General features: G+C 41.0%; 1 protein-coding gene across 3 annotated transcripts in view; it reads left to right on the top strand.

Moving 5' to 3' along the window:
• Positions 1-23,507, top strand: part of saxo4 (stabilizer of axonemal microtubules 4) — a 183,919-nt gene extending 160,412 nt beyond the window's left edge. For all 3 annotated transcript variants that reach the window (XM_072592192.1, XM_072592194.1, XM_072592195.1), the window contains one exon: positions 22,757-23,507. The gene's annotated coding sequence lies outside the window, so the exon portion shown is untranslated. The remainder of the gene's footprint in view (positions 1-22,756) is intronic.
• Positions 23,508-25,118: the final 1,611 nt, after the last annotated feature.

The following is a 25,118-nucleotide window of genomic DNA, read 5'->3' as shown; positions in this document are numbered from 1 at the left end:
GAATGTTGCCCAAGTCTTGCTGCATTTAGACATGAACTTCTTCAGTATCTGATAAATCACAAATGGTGTCAAACATTGTGCAATTATTAATGAACATCTCTACTTCTGATGGAGGGAAGATCGTTAACTAAGCAGTTCAAAGTTGGGCTTAGGGCAATATCCTGAGGAACACCTGCAGAGTTGTCCAGGAGCTGAGGAGATTCACTTCTAACAGCCACAACTATCTTCCTCTTTTCGAGGTGTGATTCCAATGAGCAGAGTATTTTCTCTTGATTCCCACTGCTGAGGATTCCATACTCTGTCAAATACTGCTTTAGTGTCAATAGCAGTCACACTCATTAAACTCTAGAGTTTAGTTTTTGGTTGGACATTAGTGAGGGAAATGTTGAGCAAATCCTGCTTAATAGAACTGGAGAGTATCCTAATAGGGTGGGAATGGTTTGGATTGGTTCGGATTCATTTATGAGTGGATGCAGTTGCCCTGTGAAGTTATTTATGGGATCACCTAGTTCTGTCTATTGCATACTGATACCCTGTTTGAAATGTGGGTAGTCAAGTCTACTCAGTAATTTGGTGCCTCATCTTGGTCCATCACCATTTGCCCCAAATTCAGTCTTGCAATTGTGTCCTTTAGAGCTCAGCATGTGTAGGTGCTACCAAGCCACTGTTAGTGATCGATTAATGGTGCCTCACCCAGAATACATTCTGCACCCTTGCGACCCTTTAGTGCTTCTTTCAGTTCAACGTGGAGGAGTACTGATTCATCAGTTGGGGTGGTGTTTAAGCAGGGCTGAGGATGTGAGCGGAATGTTAGATGAAGGATGTTTAGATAGGTGTCTTGAAGCTACATAGGGTACAGGGTGGGTATTGAGAACTGTCACTGAATCTCTTTCCCAACTCTGGTTGGTCTGTCTTATAGGTGAGATCAGACACACCCAGTAATGGTGATGGTGGTGTCTGTAAATTGTAAAGTATCAATCTGGAAACATGACTTTGTTAGGTTTGACCGGCCTATAGGATAGCTCTCTCAATTTTGGCATAAGTTCCCTGATTTTCATAAGGAGAACTGGGTTGTACATTTGCCATTTCCTGATACTTGAGTCAATGTTGGCCGATGTGTCCAGTTTTCATTTCTATTCAACTTTTCTGTCGAAGTTTAGTGCATGGCCCAGCCTTGTCTGGCAAAGTGAGGGTAGTTTAAGAACTAATTGCATTTCTGTAGCCCAGACATGACCATCTGTGAGACCAGTTTGTTAATTCCAGATGTTTATGTATTTCTGTCGTGAGTAGGGGGAGGGTTTGACCTGTGTCATCAGAGTATTAACCTAGGCCTCTGGTTTACTAGCCCTGTGACATTACGACTTCACTATTGCCATACTTGACGTCACCCTAGTCTTGCAATTACCATATTTTAATGTTGCCAGAAACAAAAAAAAAATCAACTCTCTGCCCCCACTCACAAGGAGCCAAAGTGTTCTTAATAGCAAGTGCTATTTTTCAACTCCTTAGTTTTTTTTGTACTATCTGGATTTCTTTTAGAAGTATTAACTGTGAGTCAGAGGTTACGTTGTTGGAATAAAGAATTTGGAATAAAGAAGGTGTGATTCTACTAATAGAAGATGGAATGATATTTCTGAGAAATTGTGTTCAGACAGTGAAAGTAATTTTTGTTGACATATTTCACACTGAAAGTTGGGTTGCTGGATAGAAAAACGTGGTTTTGTATTTCATTAACGCATTGGACATTTGAGGCTCTTTTGACCCAATTTTAAAATGAACCTCAAAAACAATGTCTACTCATCCTGTATCCACAGCTTACCCTACATTGCTCACTGAACAAATTCAAATTACAACTACAGCGATTACTTTGTCACACTGCCCGTCAGAAGTTTCAGGTTGAATATTGTCTCTCGTCTTCTTTGATTGTTTGAAAATAAGTAATAACCTCAAAGTGGTTCCACTATGAGTGTAGCCAGTAGTTTCTGCAGCACTGACCCTACAGGTATAAACACCTCTTCATGTGAATCATTGCCTATGCCTCGTTTCTCTCCTTTGACTCTGCTACAAAATTCAGTTAGCCACTCTTCAAGTCTATTTAGCAAAAGAATTGCTTATAATGCCTTTATAATTCCAGGCTACTTGTTGGCTTTGAATCCCATGAGAAGGATTCACATGACTTCCCCTGAGGATGTCAGTCTTTCAAAGCCTAACAAAGCCACAGCCAGATAAACGCCTGATCCCAACAGCTGATAGGGAGCAGTGTTCCCAGTTTAAAGTCAGTGCTTCTGGCTTTTCTCACTGCCAGTCATTTGCCTTGTATGAGTTTGACAGACACATAGCTACTTAAATTCCCAGAAACAGTAGCTTATAGACAAAACTAATCAGTCAGCAATCTGGTCTCCCACCAGTTATAACTGGAAATCAGAAGATTTCTAATAAAATTTCATCCTCAATGCGTTGTTTTCTTTCCATTACAGGTGATGCAACTAGAGATAAAGTCATTTCCTTCATCTATGTGGTTACATAGATAGATAACTGTGCAACCTGTGTGAAATGGTGACAGATGACAATAAAGCAGTAAAAATGTTTAGTGTATTAGAACTATGCACATGATTTGGTAATTTAGCAATGCGCTTAATGAGGGGAAGATCTAGGGAAAAGTAAAGGTGACCTTTGACAAGTTCAAAGCTCATTGTGAAATGAAAGTAAAAGGCAAACTAAACTCAGTTTTATTCAGAGTGAGTGAGATGAGTAACTAATATAATAGGAAGAATCCATCCCTGGAACAATATTTAAACATATGGCTGTTTTAATAAACATGAATTGCATAAATAATTACTTCTCAGAAGTTCAGGCTTTATGACGTTTTATGTTTTTCATCCAAAAAGAAGCAAAGTTATATTTAGTTTAAATTTTGGTTGTTTGCTGCCAGCACTTTTCCATCAGATAGGTAGTTTGAAATTATTTGCTTTGATCTTAATCAACAACATTCTGAAGTTAGAGCCATAATTGGTGAGTTGTCCATCACACATGATTTTCAGACTTGCAGCTCATGTACAAAATCCTAATCACCATGTAAACAAATCCTTTGCTTGAGACTGAATTCTGATGATGTCCTCACACCTACTTTTTGCTGGGATTTCAGCCATTTGAAAGAAAAAGCAGATACCATTATCTCCATGTTTGCATCTGCTAGGTCTGGGAATTAGACTTGAGGATTGACAGTACTTTGAAGAAGCAATGTAGTTTTCCTGTATGACGAACACCCATTCATCAAAATGGCTTTTTCCAGTTAAGAGAATGGCAAAATATCTCCATTAATGCACAAATTTCTGAATAACTTGAGTGGTGCAAACTAGGGAATAGAATTTACAGGAGGTTTACATGAAGAAATTTAAGGACTTCATCCAAGATTCTGTATAGACTTGGCAATATAGACAAAGGAAGCAGTTCCACTTGGCTGGAAAATGTAGAAAACTAGGACACTGTAGAACTGAGATAAGGTTAAATTTCTTCACTCAAAGCATTGTGAATCTTTGAATTTCTACTCGAAGAGTTGTGGTTGCTCCATCATTGAATTTACTTAGGGCTGTGATGGATGGATTTTTGGCCTCTCAGAGAATGAAAAGATATGGAAAATGAAAATGCTAGCAGAGTTGAAGCAGAAGATTGGAACAATCATATTGAATGGTAGGTTTGATGAACTATATTGTCTAGTCTTACTTCTGTTTGTCTCTTCTGTTCTTATGACTGAACCAAGGAAAAATGAATGACCTGTATTTCTTATTCCTTCTATTTTGGTGGGAGGGATGACAGTATTATCACAATCCTATCTAGTCTGTCATTTCCTGCTATGTTTCCCACTGATGCTTCATCAAAGACCTTCCCTTCATCACAAGGGATAAAGGATATTTACTCATTGCACAATGTTCAGCACTGTTTGCAAATCCTCAGATACTCGAGTAGTCTGTGCCCAAACATAGTAAGATCTTGGCAATGGTCAGGCTTGAGCTGATTAGTGGCAAGTAACATTGACACCAGACAAATGCCATTTCCAATAAGAGAGAATGTAACTATTGTCTTTGACATTCCATGATGCAATCACAGAATTCACCCACTAACAATATCCGTAGATAAGGTACTGGACCAGCCAAATACATACAGAGGTTGCAAGCTTGGACCAGAGGTTAGGAATTCTGCAATGAATGATTCACCTTCTAACTATTCAAAGCAGGCCTACCTTCTAAAAGGGAAGAGTCAGGAGTGAGATGGAATAATCTGTGCAGCTAAACTACTCAAGAAGCCCATTACCATCTAGAATAAAACAGCCCACTTGATTAGCACTTTATCTAACACATGAATATCTATTTCCTCCACTACCAATGCATTGGTGATAATAGACAAGCAACAGTTGCTCAAGGCTTCTTGGCAGCATTGTCACAATGACGGTCTTTAAACTAAAAGGGCAGAGGATGGTGGTGGAGAGTTGCTTTTCAGATTGGAGACTTCTGACCAGTGGTGTGTGATGAGGAACAGTGCTGGCTCCACTGCTTTTTGTCATTTATATAAATGATTTGGATGTGAACATAGGAGATATGGTTAGTAAGTTTGCAGATGACACTAAAATTGGAGGTGTAGTAGATAACCAAGAAGGTTACCACAGAGTACAATGAGATCTGATCAGATGGGCTGGTGAGCTGAAGAGTGGCAGATGGAGTTTAATGTAGTTAAATGTGTGGTGCTGCATTTTGGAAAGTCAAATCAGGGCAAAACTTAAATTGTAAGGTCCTGCGGAGTGATGCTGAACAAAGAGTCCTTGGAGCGCAGGTTCATACGTCCTTGAAGTAGAGTTATAGGTATACAGGATAGTGAAGAAGGTGTTTGGTAAGCTTGCCTTTATTGGTCAATACATTGAGTATAGGAGCTGGAAGGTCATGTTGTGGTTGTACAGGACATTGCTTAGGCCATTTTTGTAGTATTGTGTGTCATTCTGGTCTCCCTTCTATAGGAAAGATATTGTGAAACTTGAAAGAATTCAGAAAAGATTTACTAGGATGTTGCCAGTATTGGAGGGTTTGAGCTATAGGGAGAGGCTGAACAGGCTGGGACTGTTTTCCCTGGAGTGTCGGATGCTGAGGGGTGACCTTGTAGAGATTTATAAAATCATGAGGGACATTGATTGAGGGAAGACGTGAGGTCTTTTCCCCAGGGTAGGGGAGTCCAAAACTAGATAGCGTATGTTTAAAGTGAGAGGAGAAAGATTTAAAAGGGGTCTAGGGGGCAATTTTTCATGCAGAGGGTGGTGCATGTATGGAATGAGCTGACAGAGGAAGTGGTGGAGGCTGGTATAATTGCAACATTTAAAAGGCATTTGGATGGGCGTATGAATATGAAGGGTTTAGAGGGATATGGGCCAAATACTGCTAAAGTGAACTAGATTAATTTAGGATTTCTGGTTTGCATGGACAAATTGGACCAAAGTGACTATTTCCATGCTGTACAGCTCTATGACTCTATGACAAGGGCAGCATATACATGGAAAAACCACCACTGGCATGTTGCCCTTCAAACTACACACCACTTGACTTAGAACTAAATCTCTCTTGGATCAATTTCAGCACTGTGGGTATACTACACCAGATGGACTGCTGAAGTTCAAGAAGCTGTCTTATTAAAAGCAGGTAGGGATGGGCTATACCTGTTGGTCTAGCTACCAAAGCTCAAATCAGGTGAATGAGTTCCTTAAAAAAGACCTCTATGTAATTTATTTTGATTACTTCTCTCAAGCCCAGTCTCTGGATTCTTTTAAGAAAGAATTGGATAGAGCTCTTAAAGATAGTGGAGTCAAGGGGTATGGAGATAAGGCTGGAACAGGATACTAATTAGGAATGATCAGCCATGATCATATTGTATGGCGGTGCAGGCTCGAAGGGCAGAATGGCCTACTCCTGCATCTATTGTCTATTGTCTATTGTCTAAGCAATCTGAGTAGCTTTCACCTGTTCTGGGTCACTTTCTTTCTGAATGTCCTATGACACTCATATAACATCCTAGGAGGTTAAAGCAGGAGTGCTGAGATTTCTCCCCTCCCAACTCATTGCCATTGGCTTGTCTGGCCTGGAATTGGTGGAGACCAGAGAAGTACGCTTGAAAAAAGGTTTGAAAATTTCATGATAGCATAGTGAGACAAAATACATAACCGAGAGAGTTTCCATTCTATCTTCTTCTCTGCAATGTCATTTTAATAAAAATGATCTAACAATTAGTCCCCATCATTAACTCAGTGAGATAAAGATTCATTAACTCAGTGAGATAATTAATTTAAAATGGTCAAACCCTTTCCACATAATGAAGCAGACATTTCAGTAAACAACTGATTAATGTGTGTGCAACTTGCAGACCTACCGTAGACTAACAGGCAGAATCACAACATTGCATACACCCAAAACATTGAGTCTTTAAAAGTGAACTCTCTTTACAGTCAAGATCCACATATAACGTGCTGTTGTGGCATACTCTAGTTGTCCCTATCCCTAGGTTGTGAGGTCCAGCTTCAAGTCCCATCTGCTCCAAAGGTGAGTAATAACATCTTTGTACAGAAAAAATAGATATAATGTACAAAACCTGGGTATGAAGCATAAAGAAAGCTGCAATGGTGAAGATGGATAATTTTTATCATGGCTCCCTGCTGTTTCTGTTAACGTATTGCATTTTGCGTTAGATGAATTCTGGTAAGTGCAAGCAAAGCAAAACACAATGTTTAGACTACAGTGTTGTTTGGATATGAAATCATTGACTTATTTTTTTTCAAAATATATGCCATTTGTTGTACTTGTATGTCAGCCAATATAATTATTCAAGCTGCAGTGTAATCCCTGTGGCAAGTTGTGTTGCAGACTTTTTTTAAATCAGGAGATAGTGTGCAGTCAATATTCAGCAATGTTTAAAACATGTTAAGCAGCAAGTGAACATTTTATTGCAATTAAATTAGTGTACAGGAATAAATTAACCTTGTTTCAAATGTACAAAGCTTTGGTGAGACCACACCTGGAATACTGTGTGCAATTTTGATGTCCATATTTATGGATGGATAAATGTGTTTTAGAGGTAGTACAGTGAAGGTTCACTAGATTAATAGCATTGAGAGCTTATAGCATTTATGGGAATCAGAAATCATATACAATGGGATTGAATTAAGAATTTCTTTGACAGATTGACAAGCCATTGTTACTCATTCCTAACTCTGAACTCAACATGAAGGTTCATGGAGTTAAAGATATATTAGCATGACGAGAAGATTGGTTAATTGACAGGATGCAAGGTGTTTGAATAAAAAGGGCATTTTCAAATTGGCAGTCTGTGATTAGTGAAGTACCCAAAGAGTACTGAGGCCTCAATTATTTACAGTGTATGATTCAGATGAAGAGACAGAGTAATATGTGAACGTTTGCCGATGATACATAGCTAAATGTAAATGCAAACTATGGGAGGACACAAAGATGTTACAAGGCATATAGATAGGTTAAATGAATGAGCTACAAGATGGATGATGTTGCATAATGTGAGGAAATGTGAAGTTATTTACTTTGGTCATAAGAATAGAGAAGCAGATTGTTTCTGAAGTATGAAAATTTTAAATATTTAGAAATGTTTGGGTGAACGGATACAAGGAATATTATGCAGATAAAGCAAGCAGTTGGAAAGGCAAATAGCATATTGTCCTTTATTTCAAAGGGATTGGAGTCCAAGGATAAGGAAGTCTTGCTATAGTTGTATACAGTTTTGGTGAGACCATACTATAACTGGAATGCTGTGTGAAATTTTTGATTGTCATATTTAAGAACTGATATGCTTATTGCAGGCCGGACAATGCAAGTTCACAAATTGGGAAAATAGGACAATCCTGTGATAACAGGCTGTGTAAATTAGGCCTGTTTTCTGTGGATTTTAAATGAATGAGGTGTGATCTCATTGAAGCATTGAAGATTCTGAAGAGGTTTGACTGGTAGATACTTCCCTGGTTTAGAGAAGCTGGATCTTGAAGGCATATCTTCAGCATCAGAGGCTGATATTTAGGCATGAGATAGAAATTTCTTCAGTCAAAGCATTGTGAAATTATCCATTCCAGAGGGTTGTTGATATGTCATCATTTGACTATATTTAAAGTCGAGATAGACAGATTTTTACTTTCTCAGGCAATCGAGGTTTGAGGGTGAATGGGTAGGAAAGTAAACTGAAGCTAAAGATCAGCCATCACCATATTGAATGGCAGCATATACTTGACAAACCATCTGGTCTTCTCTTGCTCCCACCTTTTATATTCTCATTTGTTGGTATTTACTTAGACAAATAATGCAGTCTTGATGGAAGGCCAGTCTATGACAAAATAATGTGACTTACACACAGCAATAGGGACATTATGCCTCAGAGTACACAATGCTACTGCAAGCAGTGCTTTTTCTCCCCTGAGCTGCCAATCACCCAGCAATTGTTTTGGGACTGTGTTGACAGTAAAGAAGCTGTTAAGGTACCATGTTAAATAAAAATGATATCACACATTCCATTAAGCTTGCCACCGTGTAATAATGAAAACTTTAAGGGACCACTGTTTGGCAACACGCAGGGCACAGCACTGTTGTGCACAGGCAGAAATGCAATGCATAAACAGACTATCTGTTTCTCACTAAAATGAAAGCCATATATAAAATGTGAAATTGCATAAACAAAGTAAGCTAGCAGAAAAGGAGCAATAAATTACATCATTTATATCTTAGTGTCTTCCCTGAAACCAAAGTAAGATTGTGAGATCTTTAGGTGTTCTTAGATCTCTTTTCAGAGGCCTTTTTACAGAATCCTTTGATAATTCTACATGAAATATGCATTTATTGAATAGACGTCAACTGCAATCATAACTTGCCCTCTAATGAAACCTAGGGTCGCATTTAAGGTTTGTTCTGAGGAATGTTTAACCAATTCTCCCCACGAGGAATGATATTTTCCTGATGGAACTCTGTCCTCAGACACGGGTAAGTACACGAGATGTGAAGTCAGCTTGAAGCTGTCTGGTAATGGTGTAATAATTAGGCAGTTTATCTAAGCCCACCAACCTTTGTAGGGTCAGTATGATACTCATTTGCACTTTCTGACAAATACACAGATGTAACTTCTGAAGGTAGTCAGTAACCCATTGAGAAAGCCCTTTCCACATTGACTGGTGGGTAACTCGTTCAAAGTTAAGCACTGTTCCACCCTTATATAGTGCTTCTCCACTGAACTTCCTCATTAATCAACAGGCACCACTGAGCATAATTCTCGTAAAAGGCTGTATTTCAAAATATTGTGTGTTAGTTACTGACTGGCTAGTTATCAATTGGTAATGCAATAACCAGGTAAAAGTTAATTTGTGCCTGCATTGTCATTTAGGGAGACTTCTGGTCGGCTATGAGATGGAAAGAAAATGGGAATTTTGAACATCACTGTACATAAATGCAGGCGACAACATGCCAGTAAAAGTGCCATAGCAACTCGGGCTTCTAGTGGGACCGATTGGCTAGACAGCCAGTGTACATCAGATTGATGTACTCAGTCACTGTCCTGCTGTTAGATTTGGGACCTGCCTGCCTGCCTCCTGTGGTGTTGGTCTTGGAGCTGTGTATCAGAGAAACCTTCCAGTAGTGCATAGGAGAATGCCACTCAGCCCCTCAGAAAGGAAAAGATTGAAACTATGCTATCTTATATCTGCAAGCACTAAATTATTGTTGGAAATTTGACAACTTTTGATTTTAAAATGTTTAATGCTTTTCTGACTTATTATTTTTTCTAAAACCAATCAACCTCTCTTGACTTCATTTTGTATCTGATTTGAGGCCCATTGCTTCACTCTATTTCATTTGTTTTAGTATTCCTTTGTTCTTTTCTCAATCATTAAGTCTCACTGCTTGATAAGACTGGTTGTTGGCAGTTTGCTTATCAAAATAATCATTGACCTGATCACCCGTAATCAATCACACTGCCAGCAATTTGTGAGACAACTGTTTTTTTTTAAACTGATGTTGAGGGCGAAGATTTTAAATAATGGGGTACCTCATCAGATTAAATTTGATGTAAAGCACAAAAACACACCGTTTTGCCCAACCAATCATTTTCACGTGAGTCTCTCCATATCCTACATTGTTGAATTTTATTGACAAATTGTGCCATTCGTTCTAAGCTGTTGCAATATGTGGCTATATACATACAGAAGCTCATGTACCAGAGATACCAATTTATGATATTGACTTTCACAGAACTTTATCATAAGATCTAGAGTTTGGGTGCCTGCTTCCGTTCCGAGCATCGACAGAGTAAAATAAGTGGTTAGTAAAACGGATGGCTATAAAGAAAACATGGAAAGCGCTGCAACATTTTGATGTAGCTAACAAATCTTTCTTCCATTGTACTGAAAATAGGGATTTAGTTATCTTTGCTCTATCTTTCATAATGTTTGCCTGATTAGACTGTATTGTACCAAGAAAACAGCACAGAATGCTTTACCCATCTCCTCTGCACATTTACAAGAAATGGACAGTATTATGATGTATCATTGAGATGTATTAGTAATGCTGTAAACAGAAGCGTTCTCACTACCACTCTAAATTGCCATATTTGGTTAGAAATCAGATTACTCCTTCCCACAGAACATTTCTAAGTGTTGTGGAATCCTTGCAACTACATCAGCATTTCCTTGTTAACCTCTGATTAATGTCACTTCTCTGATAACATTCTTTGAACGCTGATAAATTAATGCACGTTAATGTGCTTTCAGGCTTCCGACTGGCTTGTACTATTCATTCTGTCCCCAAGGATATTAGTTGGTAATTGGTATTATTGAGCAGTTGATGAGAAAACAGATGCTACATTAACAATTTTTGTGTATAGAATAGAAAATACTCCCAGTAAGCATCATGACCTTCCCAAGTGTTGGAGGTTTATACATCTGATTAGCCATGAAATTAAATTCCACAAAGGGAAATGCATTTTAATTAATGGCTTCTTATTATTCTTGTGAAGGCAGGACAGGGATTTAAAAGAAAATTGCACTATGCTTTTAAGTTTCAGTTGTTCTCATGTCTCAGGCTAAACTTTTTTAATCCTCCTTCCTGGGTCCATTGTGATCATGATGATCAATGCAGATCTCCTTTTGGAACTTCCTAATTACTTCCCTCATTCCCCATTGCCCCTTCCTTCAATGGTCACTTCTCAAAGCCTCTTCCCTGCCTGATGGCTCCCTCAACCGTCCAGCAACACCTCCTGACTGCCTCCATCCCCTTCTCCATCTACTTGCTTCCAATCACCTCTCTCTTTCATGACTTCCCTGAAGTTGTTACTGGTGAGATAGTCAGCCTAACTTCCTGCCAGTGGAGCTGCTGAGTTGCCTGTTGATGTCGGCTTGCAACAGTTGGCCCAAGAGAAAATTTCAGATAAGCCTCAGGACTCCATCTGGTGAGCACATCCAGAAGCAGTCTGAACCTAATTTTCACCCTGGGTAAATCCATATTCCTAAATAGGAATGTATCAAAAATAGATTTTCATTGTTAAAACGTGAGGTTTAAAGTGAATTGAAATGAATTGGTGGAGGGCTTGGCATCTGATAATGTTGACCTTACTCTTAAAGGTAATTATAGAGAATATGGAATATATAGTGTGGAGTTTGATAGAGATTAGTTAAGCTTCAAAACAATATGGAAATGGTTGGCAGTATAGTCAGAATTAGGGACTTTTGCAAACATTAACAGTAAAAAAAAGTCAAATAAAAAATAGGAGTGCTCAAGATTGAAGGAGGACGGAAGTTATGGGGATAACGGTATCATAGAGTAATAAGTAAACACAATGCATTTCTTTTTACTGATAAATTGTTGCGAGTGGAAATGTACTCGATGATGATATGGAATAACTGGTAAAGATAACAGTAGAAAATGAATTGCTTCTGAAAATTGTAGAACTCTCAACTGGGCAAGTAAGTCATAACATGTGTGCAGGTCTAATAAAGGAACGCAGAGCAGAGACAGCAGACATTCTAGCCAGAAAAGGGTGGACCTTCTAGTACAATGCAACAAGAATATATATTAGGTAGTTGCACAGATTGGGCGATCACTTTGCTAGACACCTCAATTCATTTCCATTTTAACACTTGTGCAGCTTTGACCTCTCTGCACTTAACCTTCCATAATAGTCCAATTAACCACAATGGAACATCAAAGAATGGCATCCCAACATTAGGCAATTTACAGACTTCCAGACTTGCATCAAGTTCAACAATTTCTGAACATAACAATGACTCCACTGCCTTTTGGATAACAGATACTGAAAATAGTCCTGTCATTGCCATTTACAACCTGTATTTCTTCATTTATTCCATTTTGCCTCATATTATCATCCCTTATTTAAATCATTCCTTGTTCTAACCTATCATAGACATTCCCTCCTGTTACATTCTCCAGTTCACCCACTTGATGACTTTGTACTTGCTTAAAGGCTGTTTTGCCCATAACATTTTCCAGCTCTGCTGAAAGGTCACAATCTGGAACATTGGGTGGAATCTTCTGCTCTCAGTGATGAAATGCTCAAGGGAAGATCACTTAATTAGTTGGGTAGCAGGTATATCTATAGCTGGCTGTCCTGCCTTATCTCCTGTTGAGGTCCTTCAATCCCTAATTAATAGCTGCTTAAGTGTCAGCCTGCCGTTGCAGGGGTTAACCCTGTTAACCGTGTAACCCATGTCAACCAGCATGTGATTCTATTACCAGGCAGTGTGCAGTGAGTATCCTCGTACCTCAAGTGTTAGTGGGGATGGGTGAGGGAGTGGGGGGAGGGGAGTGGTGCTCTCGAACAAAGCTGTTCAATGCTTACTCAAGCGGCTACAAATTTTACAAAATGGTTGCTTGCTGGGTTCGAGCACCGACTCTTGCTTCCAATCTCTTTTAGTCCCAGTTCCTGTTTGTGTTTCTGAGACTCCTGGATCCTCTTCCAGCAGAAGCCATGCTGAACACAGGAGTAGTTGGTAGCTACTCATGTTGTCCATCGGTGCATTTATCACTGTCTCCTTGGCTTGTGGATTATTGCTGAGCCATCACTGGAAAAGAAAGTGTGGATCTCCCACTGGTACCTCAGCCACAGTTCCTCACGCCTCAAGAAGATTCCACTTATTCACTCTGTTTCACCTTTCAAATATTGTTACTATATCAGCTGGATATTTCCATTATTTTTTTGTTTTAATTTCAGGTTTCCAGAATTTGTATTTTGCCTTTTGCATCTAAAGAGAGAAGCAGTCTGACAATGGGGAAGGAATGGTCAGTAAAGTGATTCCCAATACATTGTGGATGGTGGGGGAAATTCGCAGGCTGGACTGTGGTACAAGATGGAGACCATATTGTCTGAACAGGAGTAAGAGCAATGTGGCTTATTTCTGCAGGGTTCTACACAGTCCTGTAAGATCGGCAGATCCTGGTGTCCTTTCCTTTCTGGTTAGATCCCAGCAACATCCAATTGTGTCAGATTTTGACCATCCAGCTTCTGTATTTATCTGAGGATTGTTTATCCCAGTTGATCCCTAATTGGAGATGGTTCAGGGGAGGTTTGTTTGAAAAAAACTGGAATAAGCAGGTTTTTCTTATGAGGATGGGTTGGGTAAACTGGGCCTGTTTCCGTTGGGGTTTTGAAGACTGAGGGATGACCTCGAAGAGGAATAGATCCTGATGGGTTTAACATGGTGTTCCTTTTTCAGGTTTCGTTCAGAACTAGGGGACAAAGATTTAAAATTGGGGGCTTTCAGGACAAAGATGAGCATTTTTTTGTCGGAGGCTTGTGCGACTTTGAAATTGTCTGCTTCAGAAGAGAGTGGCAGATAAGACAGATGTGGATAGATTTTTGGTTGAACCGAGGGCAGATGGAGATGTGAAATTCAAAACACAAGCAGATGATCCATGGTCTTATTGAATGACGAAGTGGACTTGAGGAGTCAAATGAGGAGAAAGTGAGGACTGCAGATGCTGGAGATCAGAGCTGAAAATGTGTTGCTGGAAAAGCGCAGCAGGTCAGGCAGCATCCAAGGAACAAAGAAGGGCTCATGCCCGAAACGTTGATTCTCCTGCTCCTTGGATGCTGCCTGACCTGCTGCACTTTTCCAGCAACACATTTTCAGCTTTGAGGAGTCGAATGGTCTACATCTACTCCAATTTTACATGCTCATGTATAACTGCCCTCAGACCTTAACGCCATCCTCCCAGTATTCTTATCGAAGAGATTTCAGGTAACAGAATCTACAAATTCTACAAATCTCACTGCTGTTTCTAGATCTTAGTAGCTCCTTTAAAAGTCTGATAAATGAGATTTTGTCATACTAATGTCAAACCTAGATCTCCGTCCCATTTCTCGTAGATTTCAGGGAATTTTCTGAAGTTAACTCATGGCCAAGGACTCCAGTTATTATATGTGTATTGATTTATCAGTAGCTTTGACACAGAATTCTACGAGCTGAATTTTACAATGGAGAAAGGCTTCCAACCTTTAGTCTTTGTCAAAGCCAAGTGTGAATTGATCTCAACTTGTCCGGCTTGGCCTGTGGACATTTAATTATAAGGTCCTTAATTGGCCTGAAGTGGAAATCTGCTTCTCAATTCAGGAGATCCGTCAAATTCTGCACACACCTCATGTTGTAGAAATGTCGCTGGGAGCAGTGGGAAGAAGAGGTCTCATGATAATGTCACTGAGCTAGTAAGCAAGGGGCCCAGGACTAATGTCTTTGGGATATGGGTTCAAATACTACTATGGCAGATGATGAAATTTGGATTTAATTTTTTAAATTCCTGGAATTAAAAGCTAGCCTAATGGCAACCAGGTAACCATTGTTGATTGGTTTTGTACAAAACCAATCTGATGTCCTTTAAGGAAGGAAATCAGCTAGCCTTACCTGTGTAGGACCATGGTCAGGTCTACATGTATCTCCAAACTACCAGCAATGTGGTTGGCTCTTAACTGCTTTCTGAAATGGCTTAGCAAGCCACTCATCTCAAGGGGAAGTAGGGACGGGCAATAAGTGCTGGTCCAGGCAACGACACATACGTATCATAAGTGAATAAAAGCAAAAGTGTTGGGCTGCAGAGTGAGTCCTGAATAGGAAGTGAAGAATTTAACAATATCTTCATTACTTACTGTCGTGATTGTAATGAGGTCAGCCAGGTTGACATCATAGAATGAGTTCCCAGATTTTGGCTGTTAACCCGGTCCAATTTGTGAGCCCTTGCTGACAGATATAAACTGGAGCGTCAAACATCCTGTTAACTCTGAGAGCTGGCTCTGAGGGAGTATCGATTGTCCTGAGCAAAGTTCACAGCTAGATACTTTCTGTACTCCACCAGGGTCATGCAGGGCTTTCCAAAATGAAGATGTTAGCGAGAAGTGATGTCTGGTTGCCAGGATTGGATGCCAACATAGCTGTATTAATTTGGTAGTGCCCAGAGTGCCAACAAGGACAATTATTACAGCCAGCAGCTCCTCCACCTTCATGGGAATAGCTGGGTAAACCCTAGACTTAGTTAAACATCGACAGTGCCGATCCTTTCATGGACTCTATGTTTTTTGTTAGTGTGGACGCCTATTCGGTGTGATTGGGCATGCATAGAGTGCATCCATGAAATACGAGGACAATGGTCAAGAAGTTGTGAGCCTCTTTTGCAATATACTAACTCCTGGAGGTATTGGCCACAAACGATGGGCCACTGTTTTCCAGCAGGGAATTTGAATATTTTCCTAAAGTTGAATGCCATTTGACATGTAAGGAGTTGAATTGAATTTATTGTCATGTGTACCGTGTAAAGAAACAGCTTACAACATCATTAGATACCAAACTGTCCCGGTTCCTGTTTGATTATAGACCACTCCTCTCACACCTACAGGGATAGCTCCAGCAAAGTTACTAATGGGGAGAAGACTCCACATCAAGTTAAAACTGGTCTTCCCAGACCTGGGGTGGAGGGTGAAATGACATCAGGAATGCCAATAGTGGACACAAAACTCCTCTACACAAGAGGCAGTTTACTTCAGGGGATGAAGTTTGGTGTTGAAACCATGGAAATGGTCCTACATGGATCAGAGACAAAAAAAACTGCAGATGCTAGAATCCAAAGTAGACAGGCAGGAAGCTGGAAAAACACAGCAAGCCAGGCAGTATCAGGATCAGAGGCATGATTGACACAAGGTTAGATGCTGTGATGTACAAAGTTCGGGTAGGAGAGGTGAACCTGAACAAGCATGTTGCCCACATGAAAGATGCAACCTTGCAATCTGGGCAGGAGCAAAACCTATCCAGCCCCTCAGAACATCTGGCAAAGCTGTCAGAACCTTTGGGTTCTCCCCCTTTCCCTAGCATTGAAGAAACATCTGGAGGATGCAATGGACATGGCAGATGTTGTAGCCTGAATGCCTTTACTGCCTAAAGATGATGAATTTTGGCAGGACAGTCTATGGTCTGGTACACACCACCAGTATCTGAGGCTGAATCATAGGGTCATAGGCTGTACAGCATGGAAACAGGTCCAACTCATCCATGCCATCCAGATATCCTAAATAAATCTAGTCCTATTGCCAACCTTTTGCCCATATCCCTCTAAACTCTTCCTATTCATTTACCCATCGAGGTGTTTTTTAAATGTTGTAATTGTACCAGCCTCAGCCACTTCCTCTGGCAGATGTTCCATACACACACCGACCTCTACATGAAGAAGTTGCTCCATGGTTCCCTTTTAAATCTTTCCCCTCACACCTTATACCTCTGCCTTCTGGTTTTAGATTCCCTCACCCTGTGGTTGTTCACCTTATCCTTGCCCCTCATGATTCTATACTTCTCTACAAAGTCACCCCTCAGCTCCCAGTGCTCCAGGGAAAATAGCCACAGCCTTTTCAGCCTCTCCCTAAAACTCAAACCCTATGACCCTGGCAACATCCTTGTAAATCATTTCTGACCCTTTCAAATTTTAAGTATTTCCTGTGGCAGGGAGACCAGAATTGAATGCAGTATTCCTTTAGTGGTCTAACTCCCAATGTCCTGTGCAGCTGCAACATGACCTCTCAACTCCTATATTCAATGCACTGACCAATAAAGGCAAGCACACTCAATGCTTTCTTCACTGTACTGTCTAACTGCAACTCCACTTCCAAGAAACTATGAACCTGCACTCCAAGGTCTCTTTATTCGGCAGCACTCCCTAGGACTACCATTTAAGTATACACGTCCTGCCCTGTTGTTTGGCAGTCTAGCAGTTAGACACACCATTCTCTGCCATTCTCACACTCCGATCACTTAATCTGCACTATCACCAGCCTCTGTCCCCAGCACTCCACCCCGCTGCCCCACCCTCACTAAAGCATAAATGCTGCCTCCTCCACACCACGTCAGCTCTGCTGAAAAGTCATCCAGACTCGAAATATTAGCTTGCTCTCTCTCCATGGATCCTGCCTGTCCTGCTGTGATTTCCAGCATCTTTTGTTTTCAGCATACATTTCAGTATTTGCTCCGATATTGTGTCAGGGGGTTTATTCACTCTGGGAGCTGGCTCTAAGCTAATTGGTTCAATGTCATGTGCTATGCATGTGTAAATAAAGGGTGACTTAGTGACGGGGACACTGGCCTGTGTGGAGTTATTTCTCTTATCAACATCCATAATACTTAGACCCACAATACACAAGGAAAACATTCATTTCTTGTTACGGGAGTATTTAAATTGGCACAAGATAACAGACATAACAAGTAAAGTTTTCTTTCCAAATAAGTGATGCCCTTTTCTACAACAGAAAAAATAGCTGATGCATTTCCATTGCAAATACACAAATCTGGAAGATTTTAACCAAACAGTTCCCAAAACTTCTTTACAGCATCTCAGATCACAATCTCAGATTTAAATTTAATTATTAATACAGTGTTCATTGCGATAACATTCATTTCATTTAGTTCCCGTCAAATAGCATTGGACCCTATACACCCTTAAATCAGAGATTGTGCACATCTTTGGCAGATTTAAAACTGTTTTCTAGCCCTTCTAGCCTCCACCATTCCCTTTTGCAGCTTCTCTCTTCTGCCTTACTCCCTTCAACAACCCTCTTGCTGCCATTGTCTTCACACATGCGGCATGGCTTTCAAGGAATTATGTGCCTGAACCCCTCGGACTCTCTGTTTGACAACATTCCCCAAGGGCCCTATCGTTAACTGTGTAAGTTCTACCCTGCTTTGTTGGGAGGGGGGGAGAAAGGGAGGGAGACTCCAAGGGAGGGGTGTGAGACAATGAAGGTTGTTGAGAGGAGATGGTGGAAGAGAGAGACATGAATACTTCTTCTCCAGGATTCAGTAAAGGATGCCAGTATATAAGACTATACCATTTTTGTCCAAGGTTGTCATCTATGTTAGTAGGTGGACAAGCAGGAGGCTGGAAGAACATAGCAAGCCAGGTAGAATCAAGACATAAAGAAGTCAATATTTCGGGTGTAACCCTTCTTCAGGACCCATGTTAGTAATTTCAGCTGTCTAAAGGAATGTGCAACAAGGTAGGAAAATGTCCTTCTCCACTCTGACAGTAAAAAAGCCACCATCTTCTCACCAATACCACACGTGCACTCTTTCTGCACCTTTACACACTTCCCACTAAAGTTCATTCTCTAACAGTCTCGCTATTGCTTGCAAAGTCTTCCCACTCACTGTCACTCACCATATCCCCTGACATTACTAACTCTGCATGCCTTCTGCACTACCTAATCACTCGCTCAGTACATCTTCCCACCTGCACCAACAATAATAGCTGTGCCTCCCACTTTCATCTCCCATATCTGTTTCTGTCTCATTTCAAGATGGAAAAAGCCCCACAGTAGGGACAGAGGGACTCAAGACATGTGATGTGCTGACTGTCGATCAGCTCTTCACTCTTCATGAGGAAAGTTTTCCAACTCTAACCTCCCCAGGCGGGGCCTTGACTGATACTGGAGGCAGCCTTTGACTTACTGTGCTGCAGCTTTTAAGCAAAACCAATGCCCTTTGACTTGACTGACTCCTTCTGACAACTATAGTAAGTTTCCTGGCTTCTGGTTGGTGCCAGACAGCAGCAATACAAGCAGGCTGAGGAGGCAAAGTGCAGAAAGACAAGGCAAGGAAATATGAGGCATGACTGCTGCAAGCATCAGGTAAACTGAGAGAGTGAGTGCTACGACAGTGAGCAGAGAGCTTGGAGGTGCAGCTTTGTCTTGTCTCTGAGTTGGCTACATGTTCCTGAACACACATTTCTTACTCACTCATTTCTCTCTCATGCTCTCAATGATTAGATACAGATGAAGGTTCAACAATATGGTTGCAGCTTATAGTTATTGTGGGCTCTTTCATGGCAGGCCTGTAGATTTGGAAATGAAAATGTTGTAATGGTGAAGGAAAAGTCTTGCAATCCAAAGTTGTTGTGTGATTGAATTTTCAGCATGTCTGTCCTCAGGTGATTTCAAAGATAGAACAGGGAGAGGGAGGACCTTTTGCCACATCCAAAGTATTATTTGTTATCCTGGCTGCATGGGAGAGTTTCAGCTTGTTCAATGGCTTTTGTTGGAATTGCCAAAATTTCAAATTAGACAACAAAATGCCTTCCTCATAATGTATCTTGCACATGCTAAAAGTCCTTTTCCTTGTATTATCATTATCCTGTATTATCATTTGATACTACTTGAGTTTGGAGCAGCCAATGTCTTTTCCTTTGAATGACCTATTCAAGTTGAAATTACCCTTTTGAATTAGCTTCAGAGAGGGCATTGAAACAACAGTCTGGAGCATTCATTCAGTGCCCTTTCAAGATAAGGTAATGCTTTAAATTCACAAACAAGTCATGTGTCCCTCTGGTGGTCATCCCTTGTAGCCTTTTATTCAGTTTTTTGACTGCAAGTTTATTACAGGGGAACCTCGATTATCCAAATGAGATGGGCGGACATTATTTCATTTGGATAATTGATTATTCAGTTAATTGATTCAATGCCTCTCCTCTGGAGCTCAGCGTTTTCGGAAGTTTCCTTTTTCCTCGCTCTGCCTGCCTTGCTCCCTCTCTCTGTCTCAGGGTTTGTTTCTGAGCACATGCACACACTTGTGTGTAAGGGACCTGCAACATTGCTGAAGCCCTCCTACCACCCATCCCTCCCCCACAATCAGTTCAATGGGATTGACACAGCGAGCACTTGTTATGTCTGCTCCCCATTCAGGAGACTAGGCACAAAACATCGCGCGTGAGCCCCCACCCATCCACCCACCAACCCTCCTTCCCATCTTCCCCCACCCCCGCACGTGCCCACCTCCGCCTCCCGTGCACACCCCTAACCCCATCCAACCATTTCCCCATCTGACCCTCAACCCCATCCAATCCACCCCCACTCCCACACCCCTATCCGCCCCCCAATCTTGTCCAACCACACCATCCCATCTGCCTCTGCCCCACCCCCACCCCATCCATGTCCACCTACCATCCGTGCCCCTGCCCGCACAGCCTTCCCCCATCCGCCCCTCAACCCCTTCCAACCCTGTCCTCCCCATCCACTCCCACCCACATTCCACTTCACCCTCCACGTTGCTGCCCCCATCCGACTTGTCCACCTCGCTCCCCCGCTGCTCCCACCTCCGGGCAGTCAGACTGGACACTAACAATAAGACTGCTGCTGCCTTTGGGGGGGGCAGGGAGGGTTGGTGGTGAGTGTCCAAATGGCGTGCACACACACACACACACGCACACACACAGACACTCACTTGCACGTGCACACACACACACGTTTTACTGCAACTTTTTGCCAAGTTCTACTTTTGTCCTGTACAGGAGAATGATAGAGAGATTATCTGGGGAAGGAGGGTTTAGGATACGCCCCTGTGTAGAACTCCAGGAAAGGTGTGGTGAGAGAGAGGGCGGGCAGTCAGTCATTTGCAGACAGTGCCTGGGCTCCCATGGATGTCCAGGACTGTTCTCAGCAACATTTCAGTAAGCCGAGTTCGTTTTTAATCATTGTAAGCAAAAAGCACAATCAGCATTGGAAACACCTCTTTGATGTAATGTTTCTGTCAGGACCTCGAGATCTCCTTCGGATAATCCGGTATTCAGATAATTGATATTCGGATAATTGAGGTTCCTCTGTATATCTTGGAACATGAACCAGCTTTGACCTTTGATCTTGGCAGCTGCCACCATAATCGCCCTTTCCTCTCTGATGCCCTTTAGCATGTTTTGCCTCCAAATTTGTGTCCACCTTTCCTAAAACACCATGTTTGAATTCTTTCAATTGGTTTCCTGGTCTGCCACAGTACTGAAGCAGAATGTTTTTTAAACATGCAAATAGCATGCTGGTAACCGTGAAAATAGCATGCCAATATTCTTCATCCTTCAGCACATGTTAGCACTTTTGACACTATCACCATATTATCGTCCTCCAGTGCCTCTCTACTGTAGTTCATTTGGTTGGACTGCTCTTCTATAGTTCCATTCTTACTTTAGCCAGAGAATTGCCTGCAATATCTCCTGCTTCTGCTCCAACCTATTACCTCTGGTGTCCTCCAAGGATCTATTCCTGATTTCCCCTCATCCCTCCTATTTCTCAACCATGTGCTGCCCATTCAAAAATGAAACATTACTTTGCACATGTACACCGACAATATTCAGTCTATCTCATCAATGCCTTTCTAACTCTAAGTTGTCTGCCTGCTTCTTTAATATCTCACACTAGATGAAGAGATGTTTCCTCCAATTAAATTTAGGAAAGCTGAAGCTATTGCCTTTGGTGACTGATACAAAATTTATTTCCAAGCCATCAACTCCATTCTTCTTCCTGGCAATTTTATAAGGCTGAACCATATTACTTATAACCTTGGTGTCAGATTTAGCTCCAAGACAAGCTTTAGATCAGATCTCTACATTATATCTAATTTTCATCTCCATACCATCAACTGGCTCTGCCTGAGTGTGTCCACAGCTGAAAAATGCTTTGTCTTTGTTACCTCTAGACTTCACTAGTCCAAAACATTGTGTTTGGTTTCCCAGATTCCATCCTTCATTAAACTGATGGTATCCAAAATTCTACTGCCCAACTCCTTACTTGTACTAAGTCCTGGACCCTCATCATCCCTTTGCACATTTTCATGTATTGGCTGTTGATTAAATAATGGGGCTTTGCCTTCAAAAATGTTCATGGCCACACACACACACACACACACCTATTTCTTTTCTCGCTCCCATTTCACATACCTGTGCCTTTATTTCTGACATCTTGAGCAGCCCAATTTTAATCCTTCACAACAGGTGGCTGTGCCTTCAGCTGTCAAAGTACAAAGTTCTGGAATTGCCTTCCCAAACCTTGTTATCTGTCATCAAAATATTTGTTAAAACTTCACTCTTTGGTCATTTACAGTAGCATTTCCTTAGATAATCCAATGTTAAATTTTGCTCCATAATACTTGTGAATTGTCTTGGGATATTTTACTTGCGTGAAACTGCAACACAAATGATTGTTGTTGTCGTTGTTGTTCAGATATGAAAGGGCAACAGGTTTGGAAGCAAGACTAGAAATGTTTCTTTATCTGGTATGTGATTATTATCTACAACAGATTGCACAAAAGAAAGTTCAACCCAAAACACTGGACTCATTAAAGAAACAGCTAAAATACTGACATGGAAAATGATAAGGTTCGCAATCTGGATCCAATAACAGCATTCTGTTGTTTTCACAGGTAACAGTGGTTTACATCAGTCATCGTTTCTTCAGTGGAAGCAGAAAGAAAGTAATTCGTCCTGAATTCAATCTCACTTTAAGAATATGGTACTTATCAGTTTGTAGCTGTTCTTCACACAGACATCCCTTCAACATTCGGGGACGAGCGTAACCCAAGAAGACCATGTTGAGTGATGTTATTTCTCTATGTTCAGATAAATATTTGTTGATCCTGTTGAATAATGGTTGTTAGGGAATGTAGTTGATCATTTCTGATATGGCTCAACTTGCATTCCAGTTTAAATGTGCCATCAATCCAATTTCATTAAAAATAAACCAGATGGGAAACAGTTGACTTAACACTAATCCAGCATTTTCACAGCACCAGCAAATATAGGAAAATAAATTTCACATAATTGCAACATAAAACTGTAAATGTTTCATAAGACAATGTTTTGAATGAAGTTCAGGGGTCTGCTGTTGCTTGTGGAGGTCTCCATGGAGTAATAAGAACATTGGAATTTCTTCAAAGGCACTTTTGTTATCTGGTTGCCAAGACTCGAGTGATGGCTTTTAAGCTGTGACTTGTAATCTCTGATTTACTCATTTTACTCCACTTTTCAGAACCCATTGTAAATTGAATAGCTTTAAGTCTTTTCCTCACACCCAGTAATTATTTTTACACGACACAAAAAGTAATTTCCAAGATGTTATCTGTATTGTGGAAAAAGCCTTCACTTTATTAAATGAAAACAGAAAATGCTGTAGAAACTCAGCAGGCAGTGTCTATGGACAAAGGAACAGAGTTTACATTTGAGTCTGAATTCTGTGTTTTTGTTTCCAGTTTCCAGCATCTGCAGTATTTGCTCCTCTTTATTCTGCTTTACACTGTCAATATGTTAATAGCTACCTGGTGCACATATATATATATAAAACCACCCCCAAGGTTCCCAACCTCATTCCTCATTTCTGACAAAGGGCTTTTCCTGAAATGTCGGTTTTCCTGCTCCTTGGATGTTGCCTGACCTGCTGTGCTTTTCCAGCACCACTCTAAATCTTGGGTGCTAACAGAGGCACTGAGCACTGCAGCCTCACAGCCCCAGGGACCCAGGTTCGATTCTAGCCTCGAGCGACTGTCTGAGTGGAGTTTGCACATTCTCCCCGTATCTCTGTGGGTTTCCTCTGGGTGCTCCGGTTTCCTCCCACAGTCCAAAGATGTGCAGGTCAGGTGGATTGGCCATGCTAAATTGCCCATAGTGTTAGGTGCATTAGTCAAAGGGAAATGGGTCTGGGTGGGTTACTCTTTGGAGGGTCGGTGTGGACTTGTTGGGTTGAAGGGCCTGTTTCCACACTATAGGGAATCTAATATAATCTAAATATAATCTAATCCCATCCCTGCATCCAGTGTGTAGCAAATATTCCACTTCTCAAGTTGTACAATTCAACTTGTATTAACTCACAACTCAGGGTAAACCATATCTGTTCTCAGCTTTTTCTCTCACCAGGCTTCAGCTTCAGTTGCTTCAGCTGTCAAAGCCAAAGGTGCATAAATAGAAAGGATTAACACTCACATAGGGCCCCTCATGACCTCCAGGTAGTCCAAATGCTTCACAATCAATGAAATACTTTAAATGTGATCGCTGTTATAACATTGGACATGCTGCCGTCAATTTGTGCACAGCAGAGGCCTACAAGCAGCATTGCAATAATGGCCAAATTAATCTGTTGGAGATGTTGGTTGGGAGTTAGGTGACATCGTGCTTGCTCAAACTGGTAACGTGTGATCTTTTTTATATTCACCTGAGAGATAAGTGTAAAGTTTCACTTGTAAGACAATGCAATGCAGCACCGACTGAGTATTGGTTAATTTTATTCAAGTTTCTTCTGCTTCTTGAATTTGAATTGAATTTGAAGCCACAACCTTTGAATTCAGGAGCTAAAGTGTCTACATTGAGTCATAGTTGACGCTTAAAAAAACAGCACACATCACCAGACAGGCAATAGGACATCTTGACCTGTTGCCTGAAGAAGTGTAACCATATTCATTTGCCAGCAGCTGTACTCACTGTCTGTAGAGCTGATCAACACTTACAACTTCCATGACACAGGGTTGCCAGTATTTCAGATATTCAACTTTGGATACTACACCGGAGGGAGAATGAATTGCCCTTGAAATGGATGCAGCATAGATTTACCAAACTGATTGGGGCTGCTGGGTGCAATATTAAGGCATGGATTGGGTTAATACAGCTTGTGTTCCTTTGAATATGGATATGAAAGGGCTATCTTATGAAGCTGTGAGAAACATTCAAAGGATTTATTAGGTAGAAATGGGGAAACTGTTTCTTGCAATCAAGTACAAGGAGACACCATCTTAAACT

Source organism: Chiloscyllium punctatum, chromosome 22 (genome assembly GCF_047496795.1).
Source record: "Chiloscyllium punctatum isolate Juve2018m chromosome 22, sChiPun1.3, whole genome shotgun sequence".
In the NCBI taxonomy this organism is placed as follows: domain Eukaryota; kingdom Metazoa; phylum Chordata; class Chondrichthyes; order Orectolobiformes; family Hemiscylliidae; genus Chiloscyllium; species Chiloscyllium punctatum.
This window is presented reverse-complemented; position numbering and strand designations above follow the sequence as displayed.